The sequence below is a fragment of the Ictidomys tridecemlineatus genome, chromosome 6 (genome assembly GCF_052094955.1).
Source record: "Ictidomys tridecemlineatus isolate mIctTri1 chromosome 6, mIctTri1.hap1, whole genome shotgun sequence".
Taxonomy (NCBI): domain Eukaryota; kingdom Metazoa; phylum Chordata; class Mammalia; order Rodentia; family Sciuridae; genus Ictidomys; species Ictidomys tridecemlineatus.
Genome location: NC_135482.1, coordinates 66,873,005 through 66,886,125, shown reverse-complemented (window position 1 = coordinate 66,886,125; position 13,121 = coordinate 66,873,005). Strand labels below are relative to the sequence as shown.

Below are 13,121 nucleotides of genomic sequence, written 5' to 3'. Positions count from 1 at the left end.
TCTTCTATGAAAATTGCTAATCCATCCCACAAGTAGTTCAGAAAAGGTGTGCGCTTCTTTGCTTATTTGCTTTTCCCAAAGCAGAGAGCACTTAGGAAAGAAGTCTGCTGTCTGCCAGGAATTTTAATTCCCTGGGACAGAAGGGAGAAGAAAGATCTTGTACTTTTCCACGCATTTGACATTCCAGGAAATTTTACAGTGAAAGAGGAAGCAAATAATCTATAAAACGTATTCCATGAAGAGAAGAGCACTTATACTTTTCTCAGTTAAAAAAAAAAAAAGTTGTCAGATTCAACCTTAAATGCTTTGTGGATGAAGTGCACTCGAGCATGGGGGGGGAGGGGAGAGGAAGCCTCCGCGTGGGCATAATGAAACAGGTTCGCAGCCAATCCCTGCATGCAGAGCACCTCAGAGGTGGCATTTCAACAGTAACGCCTGCAGAAAATGGCTAATGACACCACCACTGGCCAGGGAAGACTTAAGGGGCTCCTGGGAGCATCCTGATGGCCTCTAGTCCCCTGGGAGCATCCTGATGGCCTCTAGTCCTTGGCCACACATCTCCTCGTGCACCATGAAGAGAAACAAGTGTGGACAGAATTCAAATTGAGAACAGGTCCAATAGCTTTTTGACACAACAGGCCCCTGGAGAAACTTCCAGAAATTAACAGCCATTGCCTCAAACTTCCATGAAGAGTCGCTCCCCAGTGCGACAGGGGCCAGGAAACCCCAGAGCCAAGACCATTTCAATTTGTTTTATTTCATGTCCCACCCAAGACTGACAACATGGTACACATTTTTTTTTTCCAGAAAGCAAACAAACGTAAGGCTTTGCACAAAGGGAAGAACAGCTAAATGTGGCTATTATTCCTCATTAAGATTTTAGTGTCAAACTCTAAACCTCCAGGAAAACACAGAGGTAACAGTGAGAGATGTTTATTGGCTGGAGGAAGGAAGTGATAGAGAGGGTAATACAATCGTGCTTGGCTCATCTAATGTGGTTATTTTCAGCATCCTGCTATGGGAGCCAGGACCGAAGAGTGAGTTTCTATCACAGGTCTCAAGTGACACTTGCTATCTTCCAACCTCAGCTGCGGCATTCAAAAGGGAAGAGATGAAGGTCCTCACCAGAGACGAGTTACCCACAAGCAGCTGTGCCTCAAATTCAAGACCTTTCATAACTTTCCAGACTTGGCACTACCCAAACAACAAAAATGCTTTATCTCATTTAATTCTCACTACAATCCAATCCATGGTGGCACATGCTTGTAATCACAGCAGCTCAGATGGCTGAGGCAGGAGAATCACAAGTTAGAGACCAGCCTCAGAAACTCAGCAAGATCCTGTCTCAAAATAATTTTTTTTTAAATGACTGGGGATGTGGCTCTGGGTTCAATCCCTGATACCCAAAATAAAGTAAAACGAGGGCCCAAGATGCAATTGGGATGCCTCCTATCTTGATATGAAGGGTGTAAATTGCAAAACTTCCTCCTTAAAAAAAAAAAAAAGCGTATGCATCCTACTTTTCTGCTTGCTCATGAGTAACACAGAAGTGTCACCAGAGGAACTCCTGGAGGAACTTCAACTCAGGACAAGTTGAGGCACATGTGATAGAAAAAAATTTCAGCATGCACCAGAGACAGATTTATTTAGGAAAGCAGATACTCTTTCAAGGGAGAATACAGGTCGTATCCAAAAGGAGACACCCCTTTGGAATGGGGTGCTAATGTTTATAGAGGGAGAATTTCCAGAATCTGGACTAGAGGAAGAGGAAGGGAGAATCAGAAGTTATACAATTTGGGGCCGGTTTTCCCTACCATGCATTGCCCTTGTGTTACTTTTTTGCAGATGAGGTTATTATGGGTCAAGGGTATAGCTAAGGATGTGGGCTGGGTTACTCCCTTATGCTTATTCTGCACTTCAAGGGTTCATGGGCATTTCCTGAATTCCAGTCAAGCTTCTCTTCTGAGATTTGATGATTTCTTCTTCTGTATCCCCAAATTCCTAGATACATAGAGAACACATAAAACAATAGACATAAGGAAGCACAGAGATTCCCGGTAAGCACTAGGTCAATGGTAGGTATCATCATTAATTCATACAACATCCCTGTATCTTCCCCATTCACCCATGAGGAGGCTGAGGCTTCATCTAGTCAGGCTGAGCCCAGGCAGTTGAGCTAGACGTGGAATTACTGGAAGGAAAGCCCGTTTCCCATGACTCTAGACTTCTTTCAGGCCACTCAGCAGACCCCAAATTCTTCCTGCACATCTGTGGTGTGCCCCAAACTGCACTGTGTGCTTATTACTCTATTTAATATACACAAAACCTGGCAAAGATGGTATCATATTATGGGGATCAAAAGTTACCTAGTAGGAGAGCTTTGAGACTTCAAATTAAATACACATAGCTTAACTTTTCAGTCCTATGTGATGCCAAGATTTGGGCACTCTGAGGAGAGTTAGGCAGAGAACACATCACTTGTGTTTGTAATAGTTCAGTTTTGGGGTCTGGAAAGACCAAAGTTGAAAGAGTAAGGGAAAGTCATGTAAAATGGGTGGGTAAAATTTCTCTGTGGTACAGAAAAATAAAGACAGAAGGAGAAACTTTATTTCTCATACAATTCAACAAGCCCACATAAGGAGCTCAGGTCACTTTTCCTTACCACTGCAGCATAATGGAGCCTACAGACAGTCTCTCAGGACCAAATGATTTTGCTCATTTGAACTGGTGCTGAAGTTATCTTAAGTAACATTTTAATTCCATTATCCCACCGTGACAGAAGTATGTGGAAGTATGTGTCTGAACACTTTTTTTGGGGGGGGGGGGGTACCAGAATTCAACCCAGAGGCCCTTAACCGCTGATCCACATTCCAGTTCTTTTTAATATTTTATTTAGAAAAAGGGTCTCACTGAGTTGCTTTCAGTCTCATTAAGTTGCTGAGGCTGGCTTTGAACTCCGGATTCACCTGCGTCAGCCTGGGATTACAGGTGAGCACCACCATGCCCAGCCTCTGAGCATTCTTTATGACACTATGTTTTCAGGATGAGTTGTGACTCAGGAGTGAGACTGCCCTCCAGCTGCTCCATTTACTCAATATCATTGAGTTAAAAATCCCATGTCCAGTAATGCATGTCTCAATTTTGCTCACTTAGTAAAATTTTGATGCTACAAACCTTTTGAGCCAAGGAAAAACATGAAATCTCACTTTGGGGAGTAAACTAGACAGCATCTTAAGGGTTCTGAACTTCCTGATCCGTACAACGGCCTTCTTCACAACATATTCTTGCAGGGGAGTTGTAATGGGGGCTGTGCTTGGAGGATTCTGCCTGGCTGGCAGGGTTCTAGGTGGGGGGAAGGACTACAGAGAGGGGGGGATTACTTCCCCACAATTCACTACACGGTCCATTTGTTTTATGCAGCTTTCTGTGTTGGTATTAGCTTACAAAAATTTTTAAGGTATTTTTTTTTTTAGAGAGGCCTACTATGGGCAAGGAAGTACTCCCCATGCCATGGGCTTAAGATACCTGTGTCTGCTTTGTTCATTGCTAAATCTTCAGCACTGAGAAAAGTGCTTGGCACATAGTAGGCACCCAATAATATTTGTGGAATATTGTGAAGATTACTCAGATGGAAAGAGATTCATCATTGTGCCTTTGTCAGAATTGCATACAAACAACCCCAAGAGTGACCCCTACTAAACCAGGGCAACATGACATGTTGATCCGCGCAGCATCATGCACTGACAGTTGTACCACTCTCGTACGGGGGTTAAGTGTAGGGGAGGTGGTGCCTATGTAGGGCAAACATTCTTTCATTTCCCTGCAAACCTAAAATTACTCTAAAATATAAGGTATATTTAAAAATAATATTGAAGACTTCAATCTGTTCATTTTCTCATTAAGATGGGGTATTTATAACTTGATACCCTACAGATAACAAAGAAGTTTTAGTCATTCAGTAGACCTAGGTCAGGGCCTAGGAATCAGAATTAGTTGGTTTTTTTTAATTTATTTTTTAGTTGTAGTTGGACACAATACCTTTATTTTATTTATTTTTATGTGGTACTGAGAATCGAACCCAGGGCCTTGCACATGCGAGGCGAGCGATCTACTGCTGAGCCACAACCTCAGCCCCAGAAGTAGTTTTTATTTTTATTTTTTAATATTATGAATATGTTCAAACATATAGAGAAAAATGAAGAAAATGACCATTTATATACCCTTTACCTAAGATCAATCATTGTTATTTTTATCATGTTTGCCTCATCAAATTTTTTGCCAAGATACTTAAATAAGTACGTAGACACTGTGAAAATAAGAATATTTCCTTCCTAAAATCAATTCTCTTTATTATCATTATCTGATACCTGATCCATATTCAAATTTTATCAATAAACAGAAATATTTATTACTCCCAGTTATTCCTACCAGGATCTAACCAAGGTCCATGCTTTACATTTGGATGTTCTGCCTCTGATGTCACTTATCACCTTTGAAAGAGCTCCCCTTGCCCTGTATTTGGCATGACATCAATATTGTGAAGAGACTAGGCCAGAGCCTAGTCCAACTGTTGGAATTTTTCCAACTGTTGAATTTTTAGTGTCATTTAACTTATCACACTCACTCATGCATTCCAGGTAAACTGGAATTGAGATCTGAGGCTGTTATGTTCCACTCTACACAAGACATCATTGTTGGTGCTGTTGAATATTGCAATACAACATGAAGCTTACCACATCTAATTGATCTGCTATCACTACGCCTGAGACAGCTTCCCTCCTTTTATTGCAAAATTCTGTTTTTTTATTTTTTTTATTTTTTAAACCATCAAACAATCTGTGGAGTAGCACTTCAGCAGCACTAGAGTACCCAAGATGCCATTCGTATTTCACCTAAGGGCTTTATCATCCCCTAAACCACTCTTGCCTCCATCAGTTCCCTCGCTGAGAGTTGCAAAATGGTGATTTTCTTCTATTTCTGTCATTCCATCTATATTTATTAGATAGCAATCTTTAAGAGAGACAGAGTAAAAGAGAAAGAGAGAGAGGGATTTCTCTTATCAACTCCTACTGGAAAGGCAAGGTAAATAATCATTGATCTTGAATTGTCATTTTTCAGACTAAGGAATAGATGACAAATGGTGTTTTGTTTCTCTTTTCTGGGTATTACTCTATAGACTTACATATTTTTATATATTCCATATTTCATTTCATTGCCATCATCTTTTTAAGCTCAAATAGTCTCATCTTCAGCCAATAAGAGCCTATCAAATTGACTCTTTTTCTGCAACAAAGCAAGATGTCCCAGGCTCACTGACTAAAATCCCTCCCACAGACCCAGAATCAGCCATTTCTCTAAAAATCCCTGGTTCCTTTTATTGGGGAATGGTATTTAAAGATCAAAATCTTTGTGTCAGGAATATTCACTACTACTGGTTTGTCAATGCTTCTAGGCCCTTCCAAAGGAGAGAAATGAGAGAGAACATGTAGGCATATATTATAAAATCACATGTTTATATTGAAATTTCCAATTCAAATTAGCAATGCAGGGGATTTAAACTTAACTTTTTAAATTTTTATTCTTACGTTGCTCTTCTCTTACACTAAAAATCTTGGATGCTAACATTAACACAGTGCTTACTTGCTTTATCTTTCAATATATATAAAATAGTTCCAAAATAAAAATACTAGGATTATAACTTGCTTTAAACCCCTGAATCTTAGATTTAAGATCTACCTTGTCCTGATAATATATCCCACTGAGCACATGCAATTAAAACATTGTCCTCTAAAGCATTTTAAATAATTATATTCTTGCTGCTTGTTGCCAATTTGACACATACATTTACTTATTTTCCATTTTAGGAGCTCCTTTTTGAATATTAAAAGTTGTACTTAGTCAAAGAAAATTGAGATCACAGAAACAGAAATGAGTTGCTTCCATCACTAGCTCCTTCGTATCATAATTACATTTTTTAAAAGTTGACAGGATTCCAGTTTTTCATCTTCCTCCTCTTCTTCTCCCCTCCCTTCTCTTTGAACATCATCCCTAATGCCCTTGGGCAGGTCTGAGTGAAGCAGGTGGCTCTGAACAGTGAGTGGAGGGAACAGAGGTCTCCACAGAAGGGGCCAGAGCCCAAGCAGAGTAAGAGGGCATTCCCAGGCTGGGTGCCCAGCATGGGTTGTGAGAGCCAATGGAGGATGAAGAGGGCTGCCACACAGTTCTTCCACCTGTGCAGGGTCAGTGCACGGTCAAGGAGGAGAACATCTGCATGGGGAGGAGGCAGGGGTGTTATGGGAGAGGAGGGCCGAGCTCACGTCATAAGAGGGAGCCAGCATCATAGAGTGGCTTTACCAATATGGGAATGAATCTTGCAAAGTTAGAAAGCAGAGGTCTCAGGCAAACCTCATTTTTAAAATACACAAATAGATAGATATAGAAGTAAACATTAAAAAGAAGAAGCAAACATAAGTTGGGTGCAGTGGCATGCGCTGGAATTCAGGAGTGGCATGCACAGGTATTCAGGAGGCTGAGACAGGAAGATCACAAGTTTGCAAGCAGCTTCAGGAATTTAGCAAGTCCCTATCTCAAAGTAAAAAGTAAAAAGGGCTGAGGAGGTATCTCAGCAGTAAAGTGATCCTGGGTTCAATCCCTAATACTGAAAAACATGCATAAATACAAGCACATACATATATTCACCTATACAGTGAGAAAGCCTGAGATTAGAAACACCCAATAGTAATGAGCACACCCAACACATGAATCTTCCTTTCTAAACACTATTTCCAAGTGAAAGGAAGCAGCCATTCTTGGAGAAATGGCAGAGCCCAGGGCCAGGGCAGGGAAAGTACAACCTTAGTTTAGGACATCTTGTACTAAAACACAAGGAAATACTCCAAAAATAATGAAATTTTCTCGAAAGAACACAGAAGTCAGCCTGAATGAGTTCTCAACAGTCAAATATGGGACAAATAAATATCAATAATAACATTATAAAATACAAATGAAATAGTAAATCATAGTAATTAATCAAGTGTGCTGAGCAACAGGCTATTGACATGGTCCCAAAGTACCTACCTGCAGAAACTTAAAAGGGAAAAGGAGTAACCCAGAGGAGGAGGAGCCTGGCAGATGCTACCTTAATCTAGTGATCATAGTCACATGATCAGTAATGGGACCACTCAAAATTATACAGCATCTAATAAGATGCAGTAGGAACACATACTTCCTGTGATACTCAAATGTCAAAAATACACAGCCCAAATCTAATCATGAGGAAATATCAGACAAAAACAAACTGAGAGACATTCTTCAACATAACTAGCCTGCAAGCTTCAAAATCTTCAAAAGATTGAAGTGAAGGAAAGGCTTAGAAACTGATCCAGATGGTCAGAGACTTTGAAAACTTGACACTAAATGTAATCCATGAAGTGCCGCTCAAGCCCTCTATGCTAAAATATACTGTGAACATGAGGGGTGAGACTCGGATGGAGTGTGGGGATGGGACTGCAGTCAGGTATCAGTGTCAATATCCTGATTTGCTAAGTGTGTTATGTTTCCCAAAAAAAATGCACACTCAAACTTTTGGGGGTGGAAGGAGCATCATTTCAGCAATATACTCAAAATGATTATGAGAAAAGAGTTTTTTGCACCAGACTGCAACTTTTTCTTTAACTTCAAGAGTATTTTAAAATAAAAAGGTATCTTTGTAAGTTTTAAAAAGATTGGTATTTTTTGTCAGCTTCTGATTTAATCTTCCAGTGATTGGAGGGAAGAAAATATAAGACAAAATAACACATAAATTCTTATTTCTCTTTTCTTATGCAGAGGTGGTATAGTATATACTATTCTACATCCTCCTTTTTTTTTTTTTTTTTTTTGGTACTAGGGATTAAACCCAGGAGCACTCAACCACTGAGCCACATCCCCCCAGCCCTTTTTTGTATTTTATTTTGACATAAGGTTGCTTAAGGCCTCACTTAGGTTGCTTAGAGCCTCGCTAAGTTGCTGAGGCTGGCTTTGAACTTGCGATCCTCCTGCCTCAGCCTCCCAATCCATTGTGATTACAGGCGTGTGCCATCACAAATGGCCGGCATTCTCCTTTTTCAGTTATATATCCTACATTTCATCCTACATCAACACACGTGGAGCTCTTCCTCATTCTTGTTTCATGATTGCAGTGTTCTGTTCCTTCAGCTGATGCTTGTTTGAGATATTTTCAATCTTTTCTTAATTTTTTTAAGCCACACTGAAAAACATTTGTGCATGTATCATCTCATACTTACCCAGGTGTATAATTAAATCAAATTTCTAGGAGTAGAATTTCTGGGTCAAAAAGTAGCCGTTTCTTCCATTTATGGCATTGCCTGCAGAGGATCAGTTTGCATTCCCACCACCAAGTTCAAGTGTGGGAGCTCACAGCCTCACAAACAGACTGGGTCCTAGATTTTTGCCAATCTGACAATTTGCATTTATTTTACTGTGAGTGTGGCCAAGAGCTTTTCCATATGTTTGAAGATCACAGAAATTTTGTTAAAAAATATTTTTACGTCTCCTCCCCCACCCTGGTGAACCTGCTGAGTGCTAGATCGGAAAATGCTTCATTGTCCTCAAGGTTTGGGTAGCTAAGAAGAAACCCAAACTAGCAAATGTTGCTCTTGTTTATTAGTTTTAATCAAAGCTTAGACAACACAGAAAGATGAGTCTAGTCTACTGAAGTATCATCTTCCCTCTGAAATCTCTCCCAGCTTCCTTGACTTGGTGCCCCTAGCATTTTATACAAACCTCTATAGTGTGTGTGTGTGTGTGTGTGTGTGTGTGTATATTATAAACAAAACCTGTTTAAATGACCATTCCCACTGAGGTCTTGAGCTATGGAAAATGAAACACTACGACTTTTTTATGTTTTAGGCTCAAACCTCACTCCTTGCACACAGTAGACATTCAACAAGTGTGTGACCAAATAAGTGAATAGGTTATGGATAAATAACACTGGTGTTAAATTCACAACTCACACAGGACGCGTCACCTCCTAAAACAAATGCAGCAGGAAGGAAATTACTTTTCTTTCTTGGACATTGTGAACTTTGAAGGACTGTTTATTTCAGGTTTCTGATCTCTACCCAGCTTTAGTCTACTTCTCAGAGAACACAAGCCAGTTTCTTCCAGGGTTCCTGATTCCTTTCCTTAGCTGGGGCTGAGTGTGGAAGCCCGGAGCTCCTCACAGAGACAGCTTCTGGTGGTGTTCACGGAGAAGGTCACAAAATGTGAACCACATCTCCAGAAAGTAGAGTGAGTATAGTTTTCACAGGAGGCTTCTCTGCTGTGCTTTTTCTTCCTCTCTCCATAGTCTTAGAAGCTGTACTTATGGCAATTCACTTGGTCTTTGAAATTTTCATCACATTCATGTGATGAAAGCACAAGGTTTGGTTTTGATGACTACAGTTCCCTTTCTCTCTCTAAGGAAGGAAGGTCTTAAACATGAAACACTTGCTTACTGACCATACACCTTAGGAAACTAGTCTTTTTTGAACAATCTCCTCATATTTATTCTATGTGTATATATGTACATACATGTATATGTGTGTGTGTGTATATATATATATATATATTTTTTTTTTTTTTAATGTGTTGCTGAGGATCTAACCCAGTGCCTCACACATGCTAGGCAAGTACTCTACCACTGTGCCACAGCCCCAGCCCGGTCATAATTATTCTGAGAAATATTTTAATCTCTTTTGGAAGACAGCATGTTCCCATGACAGAGTTACCAGAAGATGGTTTGTTAAAAATGCCCGGAGCCACAGCTGCAGACCAAGCTGTGATCAGAGTTAGATAAGTGCATTTACCTCACTGGTAAGGTAACCTAAAAACATGTGAAGGTCATTGCTCTCTGGTCTTCAGGAACATATGGTAAGAATTGCATTTGTTACATCGGTATTGTTTTCTTTCCTGTTCCCCCAAATATATCTCTACACTTCTATTAGAACAGTGCATCAGTTCTAAGCTCTCCACTGCGATTTGATTTGCTTTTTAATTTTAGTTCAAAATCAAAGATGCTAGCTAGATTTCCAGCTTGGTAATGAAGACTGTCAGGCCATCTCATTTGAGGGGCAAAAGAAATTGGAAATGTGATGAGGTTAAAGAAAGGAGAGGGGCAGGGCGGTTCTGGCTCCCACCTGGCTCAGAGACAGGTGAGCCAACAGAAGGTTCTGAGATGGCCTCCCAGTACTGCTGTGTGCCAGCTCCTGACCAGGCAGCTTTAAATGCCACCACGAACCAGAGCAGATGCTGCCTGCAAAGCAGAAAGTGCCTGAGCTCAGAGCACAGCAGCTCTTCTGCTCCACCAGTCACCAGGTGTACAGTTTTGTGCACATATCTTGATCTCTTGAATTTCAGGTTCCTCTCCTGTGATAGGAAGAAAATATAACTTTGCAAAAGGATCAGTCTGTGTGCTCAGCAGGTATAAATACCAACAACATTAACATTAGCAACCAAGGTCTGAGCTCTTGATATAAAGTAGGCATCATGCAAAGTGTTTTGCACAGTAATGCACACCTGTAATTCCAGCAGTTAGGGAGGCTGAGGCAAGAGGATCACAAGTTCAAAGCCAGCCTCAGCAGCTGAGTGATGCCCTAAGCAACTCAGTGAGATCCTGTCTCTAAATAAAATATATTTTTCAAAAGACTGAGGATGTGGCTCAGTAGTTAAGTGACCCTGGATTCAATCCCTAGTACCAAAAAATTTTTAAAAAGTACTTTCCATCATTCTTTTATTTAATTATCTAAATAAAGCCACAAGGTGAACAGGATTGAATTGAATGACTACTTCACAGCTAAGGAAATGAAGCTGGGAAGTGTCATGACTTTTACCCAATTAAAATACTGTAACTAAAAGACCCCACCAGCACAATTGTAGAGGAGGAAAAGTTTATTTGAGGGCTCACAATTTCAGACATCTTAGTCCTTAGAAGGCTGGCTCCATCCCTCAGGGCTCAAGGTGAGGCAAAACATCATGGTGAAAGAGTGTGGTGGAAGGAATCAGCTCACATGGTGATCAGAAAACAGAAAGAGAAAGACTCCACTCTCCATATACAAACTATATATCCCCAAGCCATGCCCCAATTCCCACCTCCTCCAGCCACATACTACCACTTCAGTTACCACTCAGTTAATCCCTATCAGGGAATTAATTCACTGACTAGGTTAAGGATGTAACCCAATCATTTCTCCTCCAAACCTTCTTGCATTGTCTCACTTGTGAGCTTTTGGGGGACACCTCACATCCAAACCATAACACCCAAAGTGGCTTAGCTAGTAAGTAGCAGAGGCTGACTTCAGCCACACTGGTAAACCAGCCATGGCGGGGGTGGCAGGAGGCCTAACTGTATCAATGGTCAATGTCCGTAGTGTAAATATTCCCAACACAGTTGATTTCTAGTTACCAATGGCTCAACAACCAGCTTGCAAAATCTCCAAATATTAAACACTAGACCTCAACAGCCTGTCCAAGCTGGCTCCTACCTATGTGGCTTAGTTAAAGCCAAGTCTGACTCTGAAGCCCTCTCTGCTCAAGTCTCCTGCTTTCCCTGCCGCCTAACAGTGTTTTGTAATCACTTCTCAAGCAGAAAAAGAGGGAGGTTTCTGCACTGAAGAGCAGGCCAGCCAGTCTCCTTTCAGCGATCTCTCCTCTCTGGGTCACCACACAAACCCTCCACATGGTGCACAGCTGAGCTCCACCAAATCCTGCAAATTCAAACTGTGACTACAACATTATGTGTTTACTATCATTTTTATGTGTGAGTCTATTAAATAAAAAGCATAAGAAACCACATTTTGGACTAAGTTCCTACACTAGGCCCCAACAGACTAGACTAAAATTCAAAGTGAAGTCACTCAGGCTAAAGTTCCACCAATCCCAAATGACGCTGTTGTCTGATCTTCCTAAAAAATCAGGTGAGAGATAATAGCCAAATTTCCCAAACAGGCCAATTTCAAATGGCATCATAATTGCATTCCCTCTTTGCTCCCTACAAAAGAAAAGTAAACTGCAGTAACTTGATGTTTACCAGTTACTTATTTTTCCTAGTCCCCACCTTGCAAGAAAAAGAACTTCAAAAGAACCAATCTACTCCTTGTTCTGTTTGTTTTTTTTCTTCAACCTCTTCCCGTCTATAAAACCAACCTCTTCCTCTCAGCCAATCAGAACAGTTTTGCCACTTCATGTAATGCAGTGCTGCTCAATTCTAGATTGCAGATGAGTGTAATTAAGACCTTTAACTAAATTTGCTGTAATTTTGTCTTTGACATATCAAAATATGAGTGAGGCCTATGTCCTCTTCCCAATGCCCCATAATGGATGAAAGGCCTTTTTCTGACCAACCTTTTCTGCCTTCTTCAGTCTTATTTCTCACTCACTCCCTGAACATGCATTCTTGCCCCAAACTTAAAGATAAGTGCAGTTGCCCCACACATAACATATCATTTGATTTTTCTGAGTTCCATATTTTGCTGACTATTTTTCCCCTTAGTAGCAGACAGGGCAATGAGAGTAAGCAACTTGTTTTTCTTGTGTAGTGTGGTATTGCCAATATTTGGAAGGATTCCTCAACATTGGAAAGGTACTTTTGTAAGAATTTGTTGAATGGATGAATGAATGAGTGAGTGAACAAATGCCTCATGGCCTTTACCGTAAATGCTGCTTTTAATTTCTATTTAAATGTACTTCCCACTGCCTTTCATGATTTAACTCCTATTTTCCTTTAAACCTCATTTTAAGTATCAATTTTCTGGGAAGTTTCACTATTATTTCCCTTTCTTGTCCTATGACCCACCCACACCCACTACACATACACACATTGCACACAGCACACATGTGTGCATGCACACACACATACATACACATAAACTCTCATTATAGCCGTGTCTCATACATGAGTTTTAGAGACAACTGGCTGTCCATCAAAGACTAATGTTTCCTTTCCATAGTTCAGAGCTCTTGCCAGAAAGTGGCTGCCTTAGCCACACCGTGACTGGGGCTAATATTATTAAGTCCTTCAAATAGATTATGGACACCTCTTCTAAACCCGGTCCAAATATCTTCCTATGCAACACTCCATTTTC

General features: G+C 40.5%; 1 long non-coding RNA gene across 8 annotated transcripts in view; it reads right to left on the bottom strand.

The window, feature by feature from the left end:
• The window catches only part of LOC144364855 (uncharacterized), a 121,449-nt gene that overhangs the window by 107,775 nt on the left and 553 nt on the right, over positions 1 to 13,121 (bottom strand). The window lies entirely within an intron of this gene.